The 20,048-nt window shown below is 43.1% G+C and overlaps 1 long non-coding RNA gene across 4 annotated transcripts in view; it reads left to right on the plus strand.

The window, feature by feature from the left end:
* LOC109551273 (uncharacterized) overlaps positions 1-20,048 on the plus strand; it is a 125,350-nt gene that overhangs the window by 637 nt on the left and 104,665 nt on the right. For all 4 annotated transcript variants that reach the window (XR_012329188.1, XR_002177987.3, XR_012329190.1 and 1 more), the window contains exon 2: positions 5,654-5,784. This is a non-coding gene — a long non-coding RNA (uncharacterized lncRNA). The remainder of the gene's footprint in view (positions 1-5,653; positions 5,785-20,048) is intronic.

Here is a 20,048-nt window from a genome sequence, read left to right on the forward strand (position 1 = left end):
CTTGGGGATCCTTGGAGAATCTGGGCTTTGCCGGTTGGAAAGCACAGCATAAATTGGAGGGAGAGCTGTTTCTCTGACGATGCCAGCCAGTGGCAACATGGCCTGCTAAAAGTTCTGTAGTGCCCTTGAGGAAAGTTTTCTGTTCCCTGTCGGGGTCTGGGGAAAGAGGCCAAGGGTGTGCCGTGTGCTTGTGGTACCCGCCTGGTCACCAAGCAGAACTCCTTGGGCTGGTCAAGGCAGGGTCTGGGCTCAGTACACCCAATTCCTTCTGTGCTACAGCCAACAGGTGCCAGGCACTGTTGAGAGAAGCAAGTGACAAAAGCAGTCATGGAAGCCAACATACATTTATTTACTCTTCCATCTGAACATACTGCTTTCTCCCTGTCTTTCCCTTTCGCCTCTGAGGAGGTGGTGGCATGTGTGATATTCCCAGGTTGGTTGGATGAATCATTGCCCAGATCTACAACCTGGAGTTCTCCTGGGAAGTGACTCTGTCCCAGTCTTGTGTAGAAGTCCCGGGAGAAGAGTGTGTTTTCTGTCAGGCACGTGACTGGGGACTTGCCCCCCACTGTGATTCTTTGTACCTTCTTAAATGTTGGCCAGGTTTAGGGATGCTAACCTATTTATTTCCAGAAGAGAGGTGACCTGATAAGTTTTTCTGACACCACTGTCAGGAGGCAGGAGAAAGTTAATAGAATTAGTATGACAGTGTCCTGAGGACAGTAGAGAAACCCCCAGCTGCAGAAAGACCTGGTCATTGGCCCTGGTCAGATGCTCCCCATATCCTGACTGCAGGAATGAGTGCTTTCTCAGAAAGAGAAGGGGCTGGCGAAGGGCGTGCAGTTGTTGCTCATGCCGTGCCAGCATGTCCTAGTGTGACTTGGGCATCCAGGAACCAAGAAACATGCCAAGGTGTTCTTCCAGCCCACACTCTGCCCAGCTGTTGGGATCTACCGATCCGTAGAAGAGAAGGCTTGCCTCCACCACTTACTGGCCCTTTGGGCCTCTTGTACATCATAGCTAAAGACCGCACATCCCAACGGGCTGTCAGGATTGTTTAAAGGAACATCTCTAGCGCCCCCAGCCCAGAATGTGTCCTAAGGCAGGCACCTGGTAAGTGGTGGTATTACCAAAGCAAGCTTGGGTCCACTCACCCACACCCCATAAAACTCATGTACTGACAGCAGGTTGTGGTGAAGGAAAGTACAGCGTGTACTGCAGGGCACCAAGCAAGGAGTCCAGGCAACTAGTGCTCAAAAGGCCTGAACTCCCCGATGGCTTTCAGGGAAGGGTTTTTAAAGACAGAGTGAGGCAGGAGGTTGTGGGATGTGTGATCAGCTGATGGCCATTCTTCTGATTGGTTGCTGGTGAGGTAATCGGGGAGTCAACCTCATCAACCTTCTGCTTCCAACCAGTCTGGGGTCTAAGTGCTTGTGGTCAGCATGCAGTTAAGGTCTTCCACCTGATGGGGATTTCAGTATCTGCAAAACAGCTCACAGGATATGGCTCCGGATATTATCTATAGCCCTTGGGGAGGAACTAAAGGTCCTTGACTTTGTTTAATGGCTAAACTATTATTTTGTCTTGCTTGACTGTTTTCCTTTGTTTCTGCATTTTCTCACTTCTCTGATTAAATTATTCTTTGAAACTTGGGGAAGACCAAGGAGGCTAGAGTTTTTCTACAGATGAGAAGCAGGTGGAGGACATGGGAGGGGTCTGTCCCGGGAAGGCCTCTAGGGTCCTGCTTGGTTACCGTGGCAGTTTCTGCTGTCCTCTCCCCAACACTAGGGGGCGTGCTGGTGCCAATGCTGCTCCTTCCTGCCCTGTGTGCTTCCCTCCCCTTCGCCACCAACCTTGCCCAGGCTCACCACTGAAAACGTCTTTTTGTTTTTTTGTTTTTTTTTTTTTGCCCAGGGCCCAGGAGTGAACCCGGGCCCTTGGCGGTGAGAGCACAGAGTCCTAACCACTGGACCTCCAGGAATTCCCTGAAAACATGTTTTTAAATGGCAATTAGGCCTCTAAGTTAAAATTCATTGTAAAGTGTAACCCCAGCAGGCCCAGGTTACTCAAGCCCTTACGTTCCAGGAAAAGCCTGTCTCGGGAAGACTGGTCCTTGCCCCACTCCTGGGAGAGCACCACAAAGAGCCTGGCGTGTTCTGCCTAGTAGGGTATTTCTGTAATCCAGGCACCTCTGTTCCATCTGACCAGGTGCTTCATGCTAATGGTGTGACGTATGGTGAGGGTCTGTTTTGTATGTCTGAGGCCCTCGGCTGTGCTGTATTAGTTTGACATCTGGGGGCTGTAGACCGAGTAGCTAAAGTGAGTGACGTGGAAGCTGCATGCCTGCACGACTGACCTCCAGTCAAATCTCTGGACCCCTAGGCATGGGTGAGCTTCCCTGACTGGCAACACTTTGCATGTGTTGTCACACATCATTTCTGGGAGAATTAAGCATTGTCCATGTGACTCCTTTGGGAGAGGACAACTGGATCTCACCACTGGTTTCCACTGGACTTCACCCCTGCACCTTTTGCCTTTGCTGATTTTACTTTCACTGTCATAAATCCTAACTATGTGTTTCGGACTTCCCTGGTGGTCCAGTGCTTAAGACTCCATGCTCCGAATGCAGGGGGCCTGGGTTCGATCCCTGGTCAGGGAACTAGAGCCCGCATGCCACAACTAAAGAGCCCGCATGCCACAACTAAAGAGCCCGCATGCCGCAACTGAGACCTGGTGCAGCCAAATAAATAAATTTCTTTTAAAAATAATAATAATTCTGTATATAACAGCTCAGCTGGACTCACAGACTCTGAAAAGAACTAACAGCTTTTCTGAGTTCCGAGTCCTTCTAGGGAATCTTCAAGCCTGAGGGTGGTCCTGGGGAACCCGAACATACTGTTCCTGTAGATTCTGAGGTTGGTTAGTTTCAACCATCCCAGTGGGTGGACCTCATGAACACAGTGTGACTCCGCCCCCAGCAGTACACTTGCTTGGTGTTTGTGCGGAGGTTGCAGACCTGAGGAGCAGCAGCCGGAGGGCACTGCTGTGATTTTCCCGCCTCCGAGGAGCAGAGGTCCTGAGTACTTGCAGTGGGCGGCAGCTGAGGGAGCTTGCTGTCTTGCTGTGGTGCAGGGTTCTGCTGAGGGTCCCTGGTACCTGCCTCTTCCTGGAAGTCTTCCCTGCAGTGACTGAGGTGACAGGTCCATCAAGCAATGTCTTGATGGCGTTCTGCTCTTTGAACTGCGTGAGTTCCTGTAGGAAAGGGAAGGCCAGTTGCAAGTGTTCATCTCCTGCTGCACTGCATCGCTGTGTGTGCCACTGCCTCTGCAGATTTCCCACAGGCAGGAGAGTGTGCAGAGTGAATGGGGCTGGAATAGACAAAATGGGAATCCACCCCAGGGAACTGGTTGATGGCCCCAATATGTTGGCATGAAGCCAATCACATGACTGTCAGGTGGCACAGAGTTTAGAGCATTAGTCTTTGGATGACTGTGTCTGTTAGTTGAGAAGTGTGTGTACCACAATAAACCCCAAAGGAGGAAGACTTCAGCTAGCTGATGACGATTCTACTTTCAAGGTCTTTCTGTTATTGAAAGATGTTGTAATAAGCCAGAGTATAATAATATGTACTGTGGACTTAGACTATGCCAGGCACTGTGCTATGTTATTTATATTCATTTGTAATTTAAAATTATCAGTAGAATCCCTCACTATTATTATACCATACCTTCCAGATCGGCAGACTGAAGCATACAGATGTCAAGTGAGTTATCCAACACTTCACAGCTAGTAAATGAAATAAAGAGTTAAGATTAGGCGGTTTGGCTCCAGAATGCATACCCTTGACTTCTATACCATTCAGTAGTCATGAGCACATCGTCATTTAAGAAAAGGATCTGGATGTTTACATGTCTTGGTGAATTTTGTGGAGTAAGTGGCAGAACTCAAACTAGAATTTAGATGTCCTGACTCCAGATCCCATTCATTTTTCAAGGTGATTCGTCTTTTCCCCCCGTCCCCTGGAGCAGTACATCTTAGACTTGAATTTACATAGGGTTCCCCTAGGGATCTTGTTAAATTGCAGCTTCTGATTCAGCAGTTCTGTTGGGGATGCTGAGTGTCTGCATTTCTCACAAGCTCCCAGGTGGTGCTAATATGCTGGTCCTCAGAACACACTTTGAGTCCAAATAAGGTTTTATGGACCCTCTGGTTTAGCAGCTATGACTTCTGCTTGGAACACACACACACACACACACACACGCACACGCACACACGCACACATGGAGACACAGTGATGAGGGAGTAGGATTGGGGTGCTCTCTGATCTCACTAGTGAGACCCCTCACTAATTCCCTTTTGGGGTTGAAGACTCTGAGGCCCGTGGAGGGAGAGGATGCTTCAGGGAGTTGTTAACAGGCTGAGACTGGGACCTGTTCCACTTGACTTCCCAGCCAATGTGCCCCTCTCCTCCTTCCCTCCTTCTGTTGCACAGGAGCTTCTGGGGGAAGAGAATAGTAAAGGAATGGGCATTGTTCAATGATGGATTATTTAAGACTTTATAAGAACCACCAGGGTGATCTCCATTCTAGGCCTCCTTGTCTCCATGTTGTACTGAACACAGGTCTCAGCTGCCCAAGAGGACCCAGCTATACTGAGCCCAGGTCAAAAGGTCAAAATATTGCGTTGGCCAAAAAGTTTGTTTGGGTTTTTCCATAAGATGTTACAGAAAAACCGGAACAAACTTTTGGGCCAACCCCAATAGCTCTCCTCATAGGTCTGCATACCCATGCAGGCACCACTCTGGGGAAAACGGACCCACAGAGGTCTCTCTGATGGTCAGACACTATTTGTAAGCACACCCCTGTCTACAACCCCAGGGACTACCAGTAACTAGATACATGCTACAACTCTTGTATTAGTCTGGGTAAGCCAAACTACTGGAATAATTAGATGGAAAATATAATGGCTCAGACACAACCTTTCTTGCTCACATAAGAATCAACCATGGGTAGTCCATATTGACCGGTGGTGTTCCTCCATATAGATCGAGGCTGTTGGCATCTCTGCCCTCTTCAACATGGCTTCCAGGGCACTCTAGTTGTCATCATTCCTGGAAGTGAGAAAGAGAATGGAGGAGCACAAGTCAGGAGCCACCACTAGCTTTCAGGATCACCATGGTACAGAAAGTCAGGAAGTTTTTTCTGAGACCCAGAGGTCAAAAAACTGCAGAAAACCATTGCTGACAGCACAGGTGTCCCATGGCCCCAGGGTGGTTGGGTGATTAGCATAGCAAGGAGTCTAGCAGGTGCTGCAAAACTCACATCTGCTTACAGCAGAAATTAATACAACATTGTAAATCAACTATACTTAAATAAAATTAAAACCAAACAAAACTCACATCTGCTGAAAAATACTTGCCTACTCTTCCTGCTAGAGGAAAAGTATGGTTTCTAACTCCCTTCTTCCAAATTTCATGCAGAGAGGTCACATTGGCAAGCAAGTCTGAGAAATGTAATCTCAATGCTTCCAGCCCCGGCAGTACAGGAGAGGGGATGGGAATGGGAATGTCGCAGAGTGCCAACAGACAATACCTGGCACATCTTTGAAAATCCCATTAAAATTGAAAGATTTGTCTCCCTTTTCCTCCTTCCAGACTGAAGTTGATCCCTGCCGATGTCTCCAGTGTCACTCTGCAAACTGAAGCATCAACTGCTGAGGCAAGCAACAGTGGTTTGTGTCATGGAATTGTCTTCTTCTCCTGGCCCTGGACCCTATGGATATCAAGTGAGCCCTAATTTGTGCTCCCCACTATCTTTGTACACACTTGTACATGTATGTTCTTATAGATGTGCGGGTACATACACACAGACCCACATCTCAGACAGCAGATCCTCAAGTGCAAAGTACTGGCCTCCAAAGCCCTGAGCAGCTTCACAGTGGAGAAGCCCAAAACATTCATAGGTGTTAGGGCCAAGGAGGCTTCAGAGAGTTGGGAGAAATTCCTAGATTCTGCCCAAATGCCCCTGACCTCAGAGGCCAAGGCTGTAGTCATGGGGGCATTCGGGTAAAGAGCATCCTCCTGGGTACTGAGCTTGGAGATGGATTCCAGGATTTATTTTATATGACACCTCTGAGAGCATTCCTTTCAATGGAAAGAATTTTCTTCCCTTCCTGAGGGACCAGTCTACTCAGTAAAGACTCAGTGAACATGAGCAAATTATAATGAATGAAGACTCACATTTCCCAAGTTGTGTTCCTGTTGGAGGAATTCTTAAGTCACCGATTCTGACCTAGAGGAATCTTTTGCCAGAGAAAATAAAGCTAGAGAACCTATATCAAGACTGGCAAATCTGTTGCCCTTATGCCGCCATTATATTCTACATACACGGCAGCTATCGTTTGTCAATAATGTGAATTGGGAGATTGGGATTGACATATATACACTAATATGTATAAAATAGATAACTAATAAGAATCTGCTGTATAAAAAAATAAAATAAAATTCAAAAAAAATAATGTTACTCTTTCTGGTCAAGGTCAGACAGGCTCTTAGAATTCTTCTCAACAGTATGTTCTAGTCTACCTCTACCAATCAGAGTTGGTAATTATGTTGAAACCTATTTGCTATGCCTGCCCTAGGTCAGCATTTCACAAAATGTCTTCCATGAAACACTGGTTCTCTAGCTTATTAACAATCATGATGTGAGTAAAAGGTTCTATGATCATAAAAACTTGGGAAACATTGTTTAGATGTGTTTTTTTTTTTAATGGAGAGACTTCTACAACCACTAGGATACTATGTAGGTAGGATACTATATAGATCTCCCAAAAGGTCTGTAAAATACAGCATTTTCCAGGGGCTTCCCTGGTGGCGCAGTGGTTGAGAGTCCGCCTGCCGATGCAGGGGACGTGGGTTCGTGCCCCGGTCCGGGAAGATCCCACATGCCGTGGAGCGGTTGGGCCCGTGAGCCATGGCCACTGAGCCTGCGCGTCCGGAGCCTGTGCTCCGCAACGGGAGAGGCCACAGCAGTGAGAGGCCCGCGTACCGCAAAAAAAAAAAAAAAAAAAAAAGGTGGAAAAAAAGGTAAAAAAAAAATACAGCATTTTCCAAATGTATTTCACCATAGAACTCTTTCCAAAGAACGTGTTGGGAGACAAAAAGGATTATACGTGGAATAATAAGAGGCTTTCTCTGGGTGGCCTGACAGTGGGCTAGGCGGGACCAGTGGCTCCTCCTCCCCCAGATAGAGTGAGGGGCTGCTCATGATCTCAACTTCCCACAAGGTTGCTGGGCAGCTGTCATTTTCAGCATTCCCCTGAACATCTGGCATCTGAGCTCAAATACTTTTCCTCTGCTTACAATGGCACTTTCATGCTCATGCTGTGAAAAGGAAGATTGTCAGGGGTGGTCCTGGTCCAGCTGCACCCAACCCAAGCATGTCTCTCTACAGGATAACGAGAGAATGTGAGACTTGTGCTTTGTGCTGATCCATGTGTCTGTGACCCAGCCTGCCTCAATGATGCTTGCTGGTGATTGAGCCCTTTGCCTGACAGTGGTACCTAATGTGGAGTGAACATGGCAGAAAAGTTGAACTGTTTCACTTGAGGGGTGGGAAGCATCCTCTCTGGGGTTGAGGACAAATCACCAGTAGTGCTAATGATTGAATGGCCTCATTTTCTGTGGGCCACAAATGCCCCTGAACTGGCAGGCCATGTGAACTTATGGCCTTATGATTGTATGGCCACAATGTCTATAGGTCCCAGAAACACTGCTGAATGGGCAGTTCATTTGCTTCTTGGTGGCTAGTCACTGTGTAGTTAAAATGTCTAGGGGCCACAGATGCACACCTGAATGGGCAGATAATTTGGCTGTGTCACTGAAAAATTGAGGCTGAGAGACAAGGCTGCCTGTTGTTAGATCTCTCGTTTACTCTACTTTTGAGCTTTTTTTTTTTTTTTTTTTTTTTGCGGTAAACTGGGCTCTCACTGTTGTGGCCTGTCCCGTTGCGGAGCACAGGCTCCAGACGTGCAGGCTCAGCGGCCATGGCTCACGGGCCCAGCCGCTCCGCGGCATGTGGGATCTTCCCGGACCAGGACACGAACCCGTGTCCCCTGCATCGGCAGGCAGACTGTCAACCACTGCGCCACCAGGGAAACCCTACTTTTGAGCTTTAAAGATGAAAAGAAAGGGACAAGAGAGGGCCCCTCAAATCCGGACACCACTGTGGCAGCTGATGCAGCCCAACCCCTCAGATTTTATCATCATTCAGTGTACCAGATAGAGGACTTTTGGAGAAAGTCAGGTGCATGTAAAAATGTGACACTTCATGGAAATAGTAAGGCTTCTCCCAAGACTGGTACCATGGAGGGCTGAAGGAATCTGAGAGATTGGATAATTTGTCTAGATGAATCAATTAACTTTTTTTTTTTTTTTAATTTTTGGCTGTGCCACATGGCATTCGGAATCTTAGTTCCCCGACCAGGGATCGAACCCATGTCCCCTACACTGGAAGCACGGAGTCCCAACCACTGCACCACCAGGGAAGTCCCTTGATTAACTTTTATCATTCCATTTCCCTTCTATTGCCCTGTTAGTTTTGCAGTCTTTAATTATTCTTTTTTCTTTTTTTTTTTTGCTGTACGTGGGCCTCTCACTGTTGTGGCCTCTCCCATTGTGGAGCACAGGCTCCAGATGCACAGGCTCAGTGGCCATGGCTCACAGGCCCAGCCGCTCTGCGGCATGTGGGATCTTCCCAGACCGGGGCACGAACCCATGTCCCCTGCATCGGCAGGTGGACTCTCAACCACTGCGCCACCAGGGAAGCCCCCTAATTATTATTTTAGTGGTTACCCTAGAGATTACGACATACATGCCTCAATTTATGTCTTCTGTAGATTAATACTTTTACTGCTTCTTCCACAATTCAATGATAGAAAATATTTTAGGTCAATCCCCTCTTATCATTTATACTATTGTTGACCTGAATTTTAATTCTACATATATTTTAAGTCTCTCTATGCATTATTATAATTGCTTAATACAGTCAGTGTTCATATAGTTTTATCCACATATTTACTCTTTATTCTTCATAACGCTTTCACTTTTTATTTTTTAAGCATCATTATTTCCTAACTTTAAGAAATCCCTCTAGTGTTTATTTTAGTGTAGGTCTGCTGGCAATTAATTATATCAGTTTTGGTTTTTCTGAAATCAGCTTTATTTCATCTTCGTTTAAAAGGATATTTTCCTTGAGAATAGAATTCTAAGTTAGCAGTTATTTTATTTCAGCACTTTAAAGATATCATTTCATTGTATTTGTTGAAAAGTCAGTTGCCGTTCTTATTGTTTCTCCTTTGAATGTAATGTGCCTTTTTTCTCTGGCTGCAATTAGATTTTCCTTTTTTTCTCTTTTGTTTTCAGCAGTTTGACTATGATGTGCCTAGTTATGATTTCCTTTGTATTCATTCTGTTTGAGATTAGTAGAGCTTTTTGAGTCAGTGGCTTGATATCATTTGTCAATTCTGGTATCTTTTCAATCTGGTATTCCTTCCAATTAAACATATATTGAACCTTTACACCATGTTCCATGTCTCTTACACTCTTCCATTATTTTTCGTTCCTTTTTTTCATAATGCTCCAGCCTGAATAGTCTCTGCTAACTCATTTCCAGTTCACTAAACTTCTATTATGCTATATCTAACATCTACTTAGTGCTTAATTTAAGCTGTGTTTTTTAGTTCTAGAATCCCCATGTGATTCTTTCTAATGTCAATAATTTTGTCACCTAATTTCATTTTATTTTTATGTGGACCATTTTAAAAGTTTTTATTGTATTTGTTACAATATTGCTTCTGTTTTATGTTTTGGTTGTTTTGGCTGCGAGGCATGTGGGATCTTAGCTCCCTGACCAGGGATCAAACCTGCACCTCCTGCTTTGGAAGGTGAAATCTTAACCACTGGACCGCTGGAGAAGTCCCTGTCACCTAATTTCTTGAACATAGTAATCATAGTTTTTTTTTTAAAGTTGTGTCTGATAACTCAAATATTTGGATCACTATTGGGTTTATTTATATCACCTGTTTTATCTTGGTTTCCTTCATCTGATTCATGGCATGCCTGTGATATTTTTTTGTTGTTGAATGCCAGAAATTGTATATGAAGTGTTTTAAAAATTTTCTCTGGATAATGTTTCATCCTCTAGAAATAATTTACTTTTCTTCTGGGGGCCAGATATAGTAGAAGCAGATAACCTTGGTCCATCAAGGATTAAGATGAGGGCTTCCCTGGTGGCGCAGTGGTTAAGAATCTGCCTGCCAATGCAGGGGACATGGGTTCGAGCCCTGGTCTGGGAAGATGCCACATGCTGTGGAGCGACTAAGCCCATGCGCCACAACTACTGAGCCTACACTCTAGACCCCATGAGCCACAACTACTGAGCCCACGTGCCACAACTACTGATGCCCATGCTCCTAGAGCCCATGCTTCAGCAACAAGTGAAGCCACCACAATGAGGAGCCCACGCACCTCAACGAAGAGTAGCCCCTGCTCGCCGCAACTAGAGAAAGCCCGTGCGAAGCAATGAAGAACCAACGCAGCCAAAAATAAATTAAATAAATAAATAAATAAATTTTAGAAAAGGATTAAGATGATCTGAGAATCTATTTCATCTTCATGAGGGCTGTTGTATAACTGGTTTGCCTCTCCTAGGACAAAGCCATTCAGGATTTTTACCTGAAAGCCTGGTAGACCCTGATCTCTAGTTTTCTAGTTTTTGTCTCTATTACTATGAGACTTCCAAAAGCTCTGCTTAAGTTTTTAGCTTTTTAGTTGCTGCTTTCTGCTTGACTTCATGACATCTTGTCTTGTGTAGTTTAGAAATTGAACTATGCTCACAATTTGGAGCTCAGTTTTTCTGTGGTTCTTTTTTTTTTTGTTGGATCTTGACCTTCAAGTCTTGGCTGCCTTAATAACAAGCAGTAAATCCAATTTTTGTGCCCTACTTCATGAGACTTCGCAAAGCTATGAATCGCTATTTTCTGCTCTTCACCTTGGCTCTTCACCTTGGCTCCACACAGCTTAGGAACTGACAAATGCCTCAAGGGAGAAAGAAGCAGCTCACCTCAGTGTGTTTCCCTTTACTTAATCATCTAGACCTCTCTAATGCTGGTTTCCTTGCTTTATCTCTGATGCCTTTAAAAAGCTGTGATCTTTTGGTGTTTTGTCTAGTTTTCATAGTTTCTATCAGCCAAAGAATTGGTATGAGAGAAGATAACCTGTCACATTTGGAAGAAAAAAATCCTTGCTATAGAATTTCTATAGATATCAGTTACCAGTTGAAGAAAGATTCCTTCTATCCCTGGTTTGCAAAGAGGCTTTAATATGAATGGATGTTACATTTATTAAATGCCTTCTCTGTATCTATTGAGATGTGATTTTTCTTCTTTATTCTATCATTATAACATTGCATTCATTGATTTATGAATATTACATTCCCAGAATAAACCCAGTTTACTAATGACCTATTATCTTTTAATATATTTATGGAGTTAATTTACTAATGTTTCATTTAGAATGTCATGAAAAAGATTGAACTAAATTTTCCTTTCTTGTAATGTTCTTGTCAGCTTTTGGATCAAAGTAATGCTGACCTCATAAAACGAGATGGAAAAGGTGCCCTTCATTCTTCTCTTTGAAAGAGTTCCTTTTCTTTTTGTTTTGTTTTGTTTTTGCGGTACGCGGGCCTCTCACTGTTGTGGCCTCTCCCGTTGTGGAGCACAGGCTCCGGACGCGCAGGCTCAGCGGCCATGGCTCACGGGCCCAGCCACTCCACGGCATGTGGGATCTTCCCGGACCGGGGCACGAACCCGTGTCCCCTGCATCGGCAGGTGGACTCTCAACCACTGCGCCACCAGGAAAGCCCTGAAAGAGTTCCTTTTCTTTGGAAGAGTTTGTGTAATATTGGTGTTAGTTCTTCCTTAGCTCCCTGATAAAATTTGTCAAGTAAGCCATGTGAACCTTGAGTTTTCTGTATGGAAAAGTTTTAAATTATGGATTAAATGTTTATAAATAGATGCAGGAAAATTTAGATTCTCTACTCATGTGTCAGTTTGTTACAGTATTTCCTTAGAATTTAGCTCATTGCATCTCAGTTTCATATTTTTAGTAAAAGCTTTTCATAATCTTTTCTAATGACCTTTTTAGTGTCTGTAAGATCTGTGGTGATATTCCCTTTTTCATTCCTGATATTAATTTATTTGTGACCTCCCACCTTAATCCAGTCAGGTATTGAGCTAATTTAAGTCCAAGCTTCGTTCCTAGGAATGATCTATTTCAGTTCACACTTATTCCAGTTAAAATCTTGGAGTGTTTATAAAGACCTCTCTGCATTGGCATGCCCTGAACTTTCAACGACCACGAGAGTGCTGAAATCGCTGAGTTGCAGCTCTCACTTGTAGAATGCGCAGAATGGTGATCACTTTGAGAGGAAAGCCAGCCGTTCTTGGCTTCCTTCTACTTCTGGGTCTTAGCTGTACAAAGTCTTAATGCCTATGATTCTATGATGCCTTCAAACAGTTGTTTTTATATTTTCCCCAGGTTTTCTAGTTGTTTTCCCTGGGATAGTTGGTCCAAAACAAGTAATTCATCTTTTGTTAGAATTTTTTCTTACATGATGTTAATATTATACCTCAGTTATATTGAGAAAACTAAATAAAAATTCTTCTCCAGTGAACAAGGATCACATTTTTTATAGCGTATCTTGTCTTCAGATACACATACTAAATATAAGTACTTTGAGGTCTTTTTGTTCAAAGGAATCCTTTTTTACATGAATCAAGCTTTGTCACACTTTGTCAAAGTTTTACCTAACGGAATTATCTAGTGGGAAGAATGTTGGCTTTAGTGCAGATACCACAAGAGGTACTTTCAACATCCATTCTTGACTCCTTCTAACTTTCCCTCCTTTTAACAGTTATTGGAAGTTAAGAAATAAAACCCCTCAGTTTTCTCACCTACCTTATATTGAGTTGGACTCGTGACAGTTCTGTCCATTAATGATTAAGTGGAATTATATGGAGAGGGCATCTTTCTCAAATTAAAAAAAACAAAGCCTGGAAAGGAGAAAACTTTTTTACCATTAACCTCTTTATCTTTGCTTATTTTTGCCTAGAATATAGATAATATCTGGTAGGAGCCCAGTCATTTTGTAAGAACAAGAAAAGAAACATGAGAACAAACTAAGAAGTGGTTAAATAGTAACAATCTGGGTCCCTGACAGGATTATTGAGCCATTGCATCAGTCCCAGACTGGCTATCATCAGACTCCTTATTAGAGGAGCTAACTAAACATCTTGTTTTTCCCAGGCCATTGTGAGTCAGCTTCCCATTATTTGCAGCTGAAAATATTTCTAACTAATAGAGACTGAGATTCAGGAGAACTTGGTTCTAATTCTAATGTGACCATAGTGAAATGTCTATGCAAAAGTAAATTGTATTTCTGTATACCAGCAAAAAGACATTTAGAAAATGAAATTAAAAGAAAACATTTTATCCCTAGTGCCCAGATCTTGATCTTTAACCACCATTCCCACTAAAAGGGAACCAGAGATTTTTAGAGAAATATCTGATTCTGGGTCTGGACCTAGAAGAATACATGATGAGCATAGGTTATCTTCTTGTGCTAGAAAAGACACACTTAAAGATTAATGTCTAGGGCTTCCCTGGTGGCGCAGTGGTTGAGCGTCCGCCTGACAATGCAGGGGACACAGGTTCGTGCCCCAGTCCGGGAAGATCCCACATGCCGCAGAGCGGCTAGGCCCGTGAGCCATGGCCGCTGAGCCTGCGCGTCCGGAGCCTGTGCTCTGCAACAGGAGAGGCCACAGCAGTGAGAGGCCCACGTACCGCAAAATAAATAAATAAATAAATAAAAGATTAATGTCTAAAGGACATAGGAGGCATCATGAAGGGCCTTCACTGGCCACATTTGATCATTTGAGCACCAAGATGAAAATGGCTGCAATTTGTTGTAATACATTAAATAAATACAAAACCATGAGTTCATACTGATACTCCAAAAACAGTCAAATGAAAAAAAGATGAAAGAAAAAGAGAAGAAAGCTCTTTGTCGTTGTCTTAGAATGAGTTCTGGGTTAACAAAAATGGAAAGTTACATACAGAAGGTTTATTGGGGAGAAACATCTGTAAGAGGTTGAGGAAGATAGGATTGGACAGAGGGAGAATTTACCCTCAATGCAGTTGCAACTGAGGCCTCAGACAGTCTTACAGGGAGCTCTGGAGCTGGGATGGCCCTTCAGAGTTGTCCCAAATGGAAGGCTGGACCTTTGTGTTCCTGCATAAGACACTCATTTAATACTGCCTGCTCCCTGAGCAGAGGTGGGGAGGTGAGGGCATAACTTTGAGTGAGGCAGTTGCCTGTAGCTGAGGGCAGTTCCCAATGAGAGAGATAGCTGTGAGGTCAGTAGCTGATTTTCCCAGAAACTGGGGGATAATGTATTGGCCCCAAAAAAGAGATTTGAGTGGAGCAACACAGTATTCACTACAGCAATTATTTATAGAAGAATGCCACCCAATAAATAGAGAAAGAATTAGATAATTGATTCAGGTAAGGAACCTCAAGAGATGTTACCTTAGTCAGCTTAAGCTGTTAAAACAAAATGCCATAAACTGAGTGGCTTATCAACAACAGAACTTTATTTTTCACAGTTCTGGAGCCTGGAAATTGGAGCTCATGGTGCCAGTATGGTTGGGTTCTTGGTGAGGGCCCACTTCTGGGTTGTAGCTAGCTGAACTTCTTGTTGTATCCTCACATGGTGGAAAAGGAGCAAGCTAGCCCTCTGGTCTCTTCTTACTAGGGCAGCAATCCCATTCATGAGGCTCCACCCTCCTGACCTAATCAACTTCCAAAGGCCCCACCTCCTAACACTATCACATTGAGGGTTAGGATTTCAACATATGGATTTGGGGGGGACACATTCAGTCCGTAGCAGATGTTAAATGCATTTGATAAAAGGTTGTTTGAACAAGATGCTCACATAGAACCAAAATGTTATTCTACAAATTATTTGCTAATTGCATCCTTAATAGGGGGTTGCATAGTAGCACCTATGAAATATTCTTGGCAGTTATTAAGTATTTGTGTTAAAAATGCTTAACCTGGGCTTCCCTGGTGGTGCAGTGGTTAAGAATCCGCCTGCCAATGCAAGGGACACGGGTTCGAGCCCTGGTCCGGGAAGATCCCACATGCTGCGGAGCCACTAAGCCCATGTGCCACTACTGAGGCTGCGCTCTAGAGCCCATGAGCCACAACTACTGAGCCCACATGCCACAACTACTGAAGCCCACGCACCTAGAGCCCGTGCTCTGCAACAAGAGAAGCCACCGCAACGAGAAGTCCGCACACCGCAGCAAAGAGTAGCCCCCGCTTGCTGCAACTAGAGAAAGCCTGTGCACAGCAACAAAGACCCAATGCAGCCAAAAATAAAATAAATAAATTTAAAAAAATGCTTAACCTAAAACTGATCAAACTTCTGTACCTAACTTCAAGTCTGTAGAAAATACAGGAGAGAAAAGAAAAGTTGAGATGAGATCATAGAAAACAATCAGATGACATGGAACATGGGACATTCTACAAGTCAACTAGCACTGTTTCTTCAAAAAGTCAGTATTAGGCTAACAGGTCATGGCAAGGTGATGATGGTGTAGATTTGATTTCTCTAAATACTGTCTTAAAAATAGAACCATTATGATAGCAAAAGAAAAACTTCACAGACTACATTTTGAACAAAACAAGGTGACAAGCATCCCCAGGAACCTTATAATGCAAATGAGTGAAACCAAGACATTAATAACAGCAAGATCTTTGCACAGGTTTAGCAGTACGGAAGAGTACCAGAGGGAATATAGGGTCATTCTGATGGTCCATGATCCCAAGAGCACTGAATTCCTCAGTGTTTACTCCTCAGCTCACTTACTTACTGCCTCAGTTTCTACCACAGGGGTTACCCCTACCCCTAGTGTCCTCACCTGACAGATTGTCCACTTGGGTCAAGACCTTTTAAGATTCTTCCAGCTGGATGCCTTCTGTGGCATCCACTTGGCCCCTGGGAAAACCCAAACCCTCTCACTCCACCAAACTCTGGACATGCAAACTGTCTTCACCACTGCTCTTTCTTCATCTTGCCATTTCAGGCTGCTATACCAGCCTCTGCTCTACAAGTTCATCTAGGTGGGAGAAGTCATCAGTCATTATCTTCACCAACACTCCAAAGTCCTGAGGACAAGTTTTACCAACAACTCTCTCAAGTTGCACCCAAGAGACAGGATTGGTCTGTGAATTTCTGCAGCTCAGCAGCTGGGGAAGAAACAGATGTCAGCCTCCCCATCTGAAAGGCAACCTCCATTATTCTGAGTTATCTTGGGACTCCCCTTCTTAACTTGAGGTGGTGGTGGTGAGATCCAAAAGAAAGCAGCAAAGTAATCTCTAAAGCAAGATTTCCTTTCAAAAAATACTTTTTTTTTTTTTTTTTTTTTTTGCGGTACGTGGGCCTCTCACTGTTGTGGCCTCTCCCGTTGCGGAGCACAGGCTCCGGATGCGCAGGCTCAGCAGCGATGGCTCATGGGCCCAGCCGCTCCGCGGCATGTGGGATCCTCCTGGACCGGGGCACGAACCCGCGTCCCCTGCATCTGCAGGCGGACCCTCAACCACTGCGCCACCAGGGAAGCCCTCAAAAAATACTTTTAAGAAAGAAATATCCAACCTACTCTCACAAAGGTTGAAGGAAAATGATGGACTGATAACCCAAGAACTTGGCCACCTTACAGTTAAATTTTCCAGAGTATGTCTAGACACCACATAAGAGAATGAATCTTCCAGAAATTAATAGATATAAATAAAATATTTGTACTCTTCCCATTTTATCTTTGTACCTGCCTGTAGGATGGGATACCTAGTATTTTGTAAAGCCAAAATAACCTTATTTTTAATTTTTAAAAAAATTTAATTTAATATTTTTAACATCTTTATTGGAGTATAATTGCTTTACAATGGTGTGTTAGTTTCTGCTTTATAAAAAAGTGAATCAGCTATACATATACATATATCCCCATATCTCCCCCCTCTTGCATCTCCCTCCCACCCTCCCTATCCCACCCTCTAGGTGGTCACAAAGCACCGAGCTGAACTCCCTGTGCTATGCGGCTGCTTCCCACTAGCTATCTGTTTTACATTTGGTAGTGTATATAAGTCCATGCCACTCTCTCACTTTGTCCCAGCTTACCCTTGCCCCTCCCCATGTCCTCAAGTCCATTCTCTACGTCTGCGTCTTTATTCCTGTCCTGCCCCTAGGTTCTTCATAACCATTTTTTTCTCAGATTCCATATATATGTGTTAGCATACGGTATTTGTTTTTCTCTTTCTGACTTACTTCACTCTGTATGACAGACTCTAGGTCCATCTACCTCACTACAAATAACTCAATTTCGTTTCTTTTTATGGCTGAGTAATATTCCACTGTATATATGTGCTACATCTTCTTTATCCATTCATCTGTCGATGGGTACTTAGGTTGCTTCCATTTCCTGGCTATTGTAAATAGAACTGCAATGAACATTGTGGTACATGATGCTTTTTGAATTATGGTTTTCTCAGGGTATATGCCCAGTAGTGGGGTTGCTGGGTCGTATGGTAGTTCTATTTTTAGTTTTTTAAGGAACCTCCATACTGTTCTACATAGTGGCTGTATCAATTTACACTCCCACCAACAGTGCAAGAGGGTTCCCTTTTCTGCACACCCTCTCCAGCATTTATTGTTTGTAGATGTTTTGGTGATGGCCATTCTGACTTGTGTGAGGTGATATCTCACTGTAGTTTTGATTTGCATTTCTCTAATGATTCGTGATGTTGAGCATCCTTTCATGTGTTTGTTGGCAATCTGTATGTCTTCTTTTGCGAAATGTCTATTTAGGTCTTCTGCCCATTATTGGATTGGGTTGTTTGTTTTTTCATATTGAGCTGCATGAGCTGCTTGTAAATTTTGGAGATTAATCCTTTGTCAGTTGCTTCATTTGCAAATATTTTCTCCCATTCTGAGGGTTATCTTTTCATCTTGTTTATGGTTTCCTTTGCTGTGCAAAAGCTTTTAAGATTCATTACCTCACATTTGTTTATTTCCATTTCTCTAGGAGGTGGGTCAAAAAGGATCTTGCTGTGATTTATGTCATAGAGTGTTCTGCCTATGTTTTCCTCTAAGAGTTTTATAGTGTCTGGCCTTACATTTAGGTCTTTAAGCCATTTTGAGCTTATTTTTGTGTATGGTGTTAGGGAGTGTTCTAATCTCATTCTTTTACATGTAGCTGTCCAGTTTTCCCAGCAGCACTTATTGAAGAGGAGGTCTTTTCACCATTGTATATTTTTGCCTCCTTTATCAAAACTAAGGTGACCATATGTGCGTGGGTTTATCTCTGGGCTTTCTATCCTGTTCCATTGATCTATATTTCTGTTTTTGTGCCAGTATCATACTGTCTTGATTACTGTAGCTTTGTAGTGTAGTCTGAAGTCAGGGAGCCTGATTCCTTCAGCTCCGTTTTTCTTTCTCAAGATTGCTTTGGCTATTGTGGGTCTTCTGTGTTTCCATACAAATTGTGAATTTTTTTTTCTAGTTCTGTGAAAAATGCCATTGGTAGTTTGATAGGGTTTGCACTGAATCTGTAGTTTGCTTAGGGTAGTATAGTCATTTTTACAATGTTTATTCTTCGAATCCAAGAGCATGATTTATCTCTCCATCTGTTTGCATCATCTTTAATTTCTTTCATCAGTGTCTTATAGTTTTCTGCATGCAGGTCTTTTGTCTCCTTAGGTAGGTTTATCCCTAGGTATTTTATTCTTTTTGTTGCAGTGGTAAATGGGAGTGTTTCCTTAATTTCTCTTTCAGATTTTTCATCATTAGTGTATAGGAATGCAAAATATTTCTGTGCATTAATTTTGTATCCTTCTACTTTACCAAATTCATTGATTAGCTCTAGTAGTTTTCTGGTAGCATCTTTAGGATTCTGTATGTATAGTATCATGTCATCTGCAAACAGTGACAGCTTTACTTCTTTTCTGATTTGGATTCCTTTTATTTCTTTTTTTTCTCTGATTGCTGTGTCTAAAACTTCCAAAATTATGTTGAATAATAGTGGTGAGAGTGGGCAACCTTGTCTTGTTGCTGGTCTTAGAGGAAATGGTTTCAGTTTTTCACCATTGAGAACGATCTTGGCTGTGAGTTTGTCATATATGGCCTTTATTATGTTGAGATAAGTTCCCTCTATGCCTACTTTCTGGAGGGTTTTTATCATAAATTGGTGCTGAATTTTGTCGAAAGCTTTTCCTTCATCTGTTGAGATGATCATATGGTTTTTCTCCTTCACTTTGTTAATATGGTGTATCACATTGATTGACTTGCGTATAGTGAAGAGTCCTTGCATTCCTGGGATAAACCCCACTTGATCATGTTGTATGATCCTTTTAATGTGCTGTTGGATTCTGTTTGCTAGTATTTTGTTGAGGAGTTTTGCATCTATGTTCATCAGTGATATTGGCCTATAGATTTCTTTCTTTGTGACATCTTTGTTTGGTTTTGGTATCAGGGTGATGGTGGCCTCGTAGAATGAGTTTGGGAGTGTTCCTCCCTCTGCTATATTTTGGAAGAGTTTGAGAAGGATAGATGTTAGCCCTTCTCTAAATGCTTGATAGAATTTGCCCGAGAAGCCATCTGGTCCTGGGCTTTTGTTTGTTGGAAGATTTTTAATCACAGTTTCAACTTCAGTGCTTGTGATTGGTCTGTTCATATTTTCTATTTCTTCCTGATTCAGTTCTGGCAGGTTGTGCTTTTCTAAGAATTTGTCCATTTCTTCCAGGTTGTCCATAATATTGGCATATAGTTGCTTGTAGTAATCTCTCATGATCCTTTGTATTTCTGCAGTGTCAGCTGTTACTTCTCCTTTTTCATTTTTAATTCTATTGATTTGAGTCTTCTCCCTTTTTTTTTTC

The sequence above is a fragment of the Tursiops truncatus genome, chromosome X (assembly GCF_011762595.2).
Source record: "Tursiops truncatus isolate mTurTru1 chromosome X, mTurTru1.mat.Y, whole genome shotgun sequence".
Taxonomy (NCBI): domain Eukaryota; kingdom Metazoa; phylum Chordata; class Mammalia; order Artiodactyla; family Delphinidae; genus Tursiops; species Tursiops truncatus.